We start from the raw sequence: 6,263 nt of genomic DNA on the forward strand, positions 1-6,263 counted from the left end.
GGTTGGCACAGCGCGTGTCACACAAGCTGCAGAGAGATGTTGTCAGCTCCACTTTGTTGTTCCTTTTGATGTGCATACAAACACATTACCCTACACAGGAGGTTTCCTTTTAATTTCATACAATTGCTCTTTCTCTCCAGAGGCCGTCTATTACACGAGCAAAAACCCATAAACTCAGAGGAGATTTTAAGAGACAAAAGGAAAACATAGAGCGCCAGCAGTGCCTGACATTTATGTTTATTATTTCATGCCTTCATCTCATCCCACAGATGGAAAGAAGTCCCTTGTATTCCTCAGATAATTTTTACTTTTTTACAATTTTAAGAAGGGGTGTCATGATATAGGCTACTGATGTTGCTATAACCGTAATATTAAAACAAAAATATTGGCATATGATTAATCGCATATGATAATATTGTGTAAATGATCCAGCGCTTCTTACATCACGATTTTAAACAATGATGTTTGCAGACTTAATTTAATGTCCTTAAACTATTAGTTAAAGTAGTTAAACTTAAACCTGAACTGGACTGATGGCATAAATATTTATATATTTTGTCAATATCGTATTAATATTGCTAACATGAATTATTTCACAATTTTTATCATGCAGTGAACATCTGATATCGTGAAAGCCCTCATTTGTTGTTTTTAAAGTTATCAAAAGTCTATGTTTTCACTGTGCAGAATATTGATATATGGTGCCAGTCATTCAGCTGTTACAGAATACTATGTGTCAAACAGGACAGTTTTGGTTAATATTGAAGTTGAAACATATTGTTTCGGTGTTAAAATTGTGGCATACCATTTACATATAGTGCAACTGCCAAAAGAAAACAATAAATGACAAAAACATTTTGTTTACCCCATGTTTGGGCAACGTCTCAAAGCTTAAAAGTGGAACAAGCTGACATAATTTATACATTGGATCTCTTTGTAACCATTTGAAGGAAAGTTAAAGGGTTAAAGCAGAAGTAAAAGGGTTAATATCATTTATAATTTGATAGGGAACCTGATAAAAAATCTATATTAGATCCCAGCAGGGAACCACTATATTGCAGGCACACTGCTTCCTCATATAGCCCGTCTCTAATCTGAGACATTCAGAGCCAAATTTCGACAGCAGCACTCCATCAAAAAGATCATTTATATGTCCAATTTACAGCATAATGTCCCTGTGATTGTCCCGATGCAGGTAACAGGGGACCACACACTGGCTTCTGATAAACAATCAGACACATGGCTTTGCCTTGGTCTTGCCTGATGGGTGATGGGTTTCTGATATACTCTATAAACGTGAGAGTGTCACCTGGAGTGCAGCTCCGCACTCCCTGCCTGTAAAATATTCATTACTTTTTCCCGTCACTGTCTGCTCTCGTCTTTGAAATTGATTTAGACCACTTTTTCCTTTTAAACACAGAGCGTGACTTTCTCCCTGCAAACTCCAGACAACGGCTCCAAGTTTTAGTGTGGATAAACCGGGCTGTTAGAAAGTACTTCTTTCTTGTTGCCTAAATCTACTTGGTGATTCATTCTTGACTTCTTCTGCCGAAGAGCCTGTGAGTGCTTTTGTGCAATGGTGGAATGACTCACAGTGGTATACCGTAATTATGTCATTAGTTGGCTTTGTTGCTGTGGGTTTAGTTAGTATAAGATGATGATTGTGTAGTCGGCAAAAGTGCTGCATTAATGATTACATTTGCATATACAATTTGCAACATCTTCTGCATGTTAAACATATTGTACTATCCATTTCTCAGTCAATGGTCCTGAATTAATCTAATTTAAATTTACAAAATATTACAAAGTTATTATCTTTATACTTTACAGCAGTGTTCATGGTTTAGATAGTGGTCATTAGCAGAGCAATTGTGAGGGAAAGTCTGAATCCATCTTAATCACATCAAAGGATGTTGAGGATTTCTACGCTGGCTTTCAACTTGAAAGCCAGTGAAGTCAATATGGTCGCCTTCTCTAGTGTTTTCTTTTCAGTTTGTTAGATCTCTTCTCCCGTAACTTTTATTCTTTTAGTTATTTTAAAACAAGACAAAGGGAAGACAAACTACAGTTATTAGGAAAGGGTAGATGCATCTGTGGCCTAAGACTTGAAGGAAAATGGGATTATTGTGCACTCTTGTTTTACTTCTCTTTTATCTGAAGCAATTTTTTAGAGCTTCATGTGATTTATTTTGAATCACAGGATGTGTTTGACATCAAAGGTACACTATCTTGCGTATGCCCTTTACTGAACCCTTTATTAGAACATTATACATGATGAAAAGAGAGTATTTTTTGTTCGTTTCATCTTCACTCTGCAATGAAATGAAACAGAAATGTAACTTGTGGAGAGACTCTGTCCCCATCCAGCTAAAACCAGTTAATGACTTCAACAAAAGCCGGTCGTTTGTGTTTCCAGTGGGGCTTACAATCACTTGAACTCTGAGGACACACAAACTGCAGTTATGAATCATGTTAATGTAACCTAATGCATGCAAACAGATTTTAGAACTCTATTTTCTCTCTGTGTGCAGCCGTCGAGTTAATAGTTACAGTCTGGATTCACATTATTGATGTCACTCCAGTCCTCTCTCACAACACTTTGGACAGATGTGGCACTCATCTGCGAGAGTATTCCATAATGCTGCGGCTCAAAAATTGCATTGTTCTCTTCTGTTTAATACTTTCTAAAGGGTTGCCCAAAATAGAGGGACAGAACTAAGCCATCACTGGACCCAGATTGCTACTAGCAGATATAGCTGGAAAAAAAATTAGACATAAGCTTTCTAAATTTAAATGCCTGCTGCCTGTCAACCATAAAAAACATTGGTTTCGGGGGAATTATTGCATTATGGGATCTTATCCATTTTAGCGCCCCAGGATTAGCTTTGTGCATCCATTAAACTGGAGATCTTGAAGGAATGCTGCCCTGAAAAACACATCATCCTTAAGTAAGTTTGAAAAGCAATCCTAAAAGTTTTAGAAACTTTTATCTTATCCAGTGTTTCTAAAACGAGTCTAGTTTTTTTATTTTTTTTAAACTCACAGTCATTTGTTGTTTCACAGAGCTGATGTTCAAGGTGAATTTTTTTTAAACGATTGTGTGTAACATAAATGTCATACAAGCTGAAACTCTCTGGACACAGGGACAGTCCAATATGTCTGATAAGTGTGCCTTAAAAGGTTAACATTTTTGACATTTGGGGAGACACGCAAATGTGGTATCAATCATCTCATAGGGTTCTTGTCTTAAAAACTGCAAATAAGCGTATTTCTCAAATGTCAAACAATTTCTTTAATCTACCTTTTGTCAAGCACTCAATAGGCATTGACTCTATCTGTGCATGCACAATACCTGCTAGGACACCTGTCACAGCATTTATTGTATACCAGATATGATTATTTATTTGTCTTGTTTGTTTTTTGTGTATACATTTTCAACGTAGTGAAATATTTCCTACATTCAATAGGTGCAATCTATAATAGCTTCCATATGACCTTGAATAAAAGAAAGAGATAATATAACAAATGGAGAATAGAAACTGGAAATGTTTCTATGTTAAGAGTTTGTCTCCCAGTCACAGATTGTTCTAGATCATAAATGCCACAGTTTCTCTTGTGTGCTTCTCTCCACTACGGCATCTTCATGAATGTGAAGTGGTGTAAATCTCTACGACACAACAACCTCTCGTAATTATACTAAGAATCAACCTGACCGCTCAACACCCACCCCCACATAATCCCACAACAATGAGGAAAATTATATTAATTCACCGAGAAGCTGGAGGTCTGGAGCAGCCTATCAGCACCCACAGGCGAAGGGGCTCAGCTGTCATTTACATGCTAATGGTGTAAAGTGGAGGCGATGAGAATGGGGCCGGGGCAGGGGGCCACGCTGTGTTGCTAGTTGAGGAGTTTTTTTGAGAGGCTGTAGTGCGGCACAGTGCAGCAGATACAACACCATGATGTGAAAACCATCTGCTGGTCCTCATCTGGTCCAGCCCACCACAACTCCGTTTGCGCTCTGCTTAATCAGGCTTGGCTTTTACACGCCCCTCCTCCTCCTTCTCTGGCATAGCCACTGACAGGCCTCTTTATACACAAATTAGTCTTTCTTATGTATTTCCTGCTGCTGAATTTGATCCTCCCTAAGGTGTTGCAGTTTGGAGAAGTCTGTTTTTTTTTGTCAGCTGACCTTGAGCTAAAGTTTTTGGACATTAACGTGTATTTTGACTATTCTGATATTCTCTGTACCCTTCAGATAGATTACAATGAACACTGGTCTTCATGAACATTGAGAGAAGGCTACTGAGAGTAGGTTTCAAGACAGCCTACCGTAAGCACCTCCTTTATTTTTCACTCACACTGAATGTGTGGTGTAGGTGTTAGGTCCCAGATGCAATACGCAGGTGTAGTGGGCGTTGGACGCGGGGGTATGCCGTACCCCAACTTATTTGAAGCATGATTCCTTTTTTTAATAGTCTAATACATCTAAAATCATTGCCAGTGTTATCAGTTGCAAGTGTGTGTTTGTTGTATTAATGACGAAAACATAATAGGCAGATTTCACAGTAATTATAATAAAAACGTAGCTCAAGCATTTATGCAATTTGATTTGAAGCGTGTGTGTGTGTAGGGTGACCAGGTGTCCCGCACTGTGCGGGACTGCGCACACAGCATTTTTATTATTTGTCCCGCGTCCCACACATTGAGACTATGTCCCGCATTTCAGTGATAGTCGCGCAGAAAGGCCGGATCGGTTCGCTGACAGCCGGCACGGCCCTTTATTATTATATTGTCTAAACGGCATCATGTAAGTTGCGCTGACAAGGCGACACAGAGGTAAAGGATGATGCTGCAGGCAGTACGACTGGCCTGGTAGTTGAGCAAAATGGTTGGCACATGCCTCAATGAGATATTATCCAACTAATCTTTGCCAACTTTAATTCATTTGTGAGATTTAGAGGTAATAGAAAGCATATTTGCTACCTTTACAGTTTGGATAGACCCTGCAATTTGCCCTCTTTTGCAGTCGGTATGCTAAGCTACGCTAGCAGGCTGCTGGCGCTGTCTTATGCACCTGCAGATGTGGACAAAATATATTATATAAAGGTAAGAATGCTTCCTTGACCTTGAGAAAATCTGAGTGCTATAGGCTACAGCCAGCAGCTGGCTTAGCATAAATATTGGAAAGAAATCTAAAGTTAACACAATACTTTTTTAAATGTATACTTAAAGTGATATGTAAATCGGGAATATGCAGACTAATTCTTGCTTAACTAAGCTAACCACCTGTTATTTCATATTTGCTGTGTATAAGTGGAAGTGGAATCAATCTTTTAACCTAACTCTAAAAAGCCTATTTTCCAAAATGTCAAACTAATTCTCTGAATAGTTCAACTAGAAGGCCTACATTAAGCTGCTCTTTAAATGGGCTCATAAATCAACATGCACCAGTAAGTTGCAATTGCTTTCTGATGTAATAGTAGCCTGAAGGGACCAAACATTTTTCCCACTTTTGTTTCACGAAATAAGACATACTGCAGCAAAGTCAATGAGTACAGGAGTATGCTGTGAACATTATCCCTCGTTTCGGTCATGCATCTTCATCATGGCTCCTGTGGATTCCTCCGCCTTCAACCCTGATTCCTGGGTTGCGTTCGAATAGTCCATTTAGCTTAGGAACCTTCCTAACCGAGTGAAATGACCCGGAAGTCCCTCAGTGGCAGCCATGATAAGTGCCTTTCGAATTCTCTAGAATGATAGGAAAGGAAGTTTCAAACTTCCTTTATAACCTCCTTTGGCTTAGGAACCACTGGACCTCCCTAACCGAAAGGAGAGGAGAAAATGCTGCCCCACAATGCCTTGCAGCCGTAGCATTTGACGTCACACAACAGTCGGCCGTTCACGGACACAAACGATTATGACGGAGAAATTATATCATGAAAGTTACGGTGCTTATTTAAGCATTTTAAAACGTATGTGGTAAGTTGCCAAAGTGCTTTGTTTTGAACGTTCATCAGTATTATAATCAAAAAGAGAAATATGAACGTTAGTTTTTACTGAAATTATCAAATAAAGTCAACATTTCACTGAGCTGTGTGGGGTTTGTTCAACTTTTAAAAGATGTTTGAATGGTGATATACACAGTGATAGGTGTTAAAGACTAACGTTTATAATAAATACATTTGTATTGATTTTAAGATATTTTCATAGTTCATACAATCATACGTATTGGGATCATTTGTATTAATGTGGACCGGAGG

This window comes from Notothenia coriiceps, unplaced genomic scaffold, assembly GCF_000735185.1.
Source record: "Notothenia coriiceps isolate Sejong01 unplaced genomic scaffold, NC01 NC01_scaffold00000901, whole genome shotgun sequence".
Classification (NCBI taxonomy): Eukaryota; Metazoa; Chordata; class Actinopteri; order Perciformes; family Nototheniidae; genus Notothenia; species Notothenia coriiceps.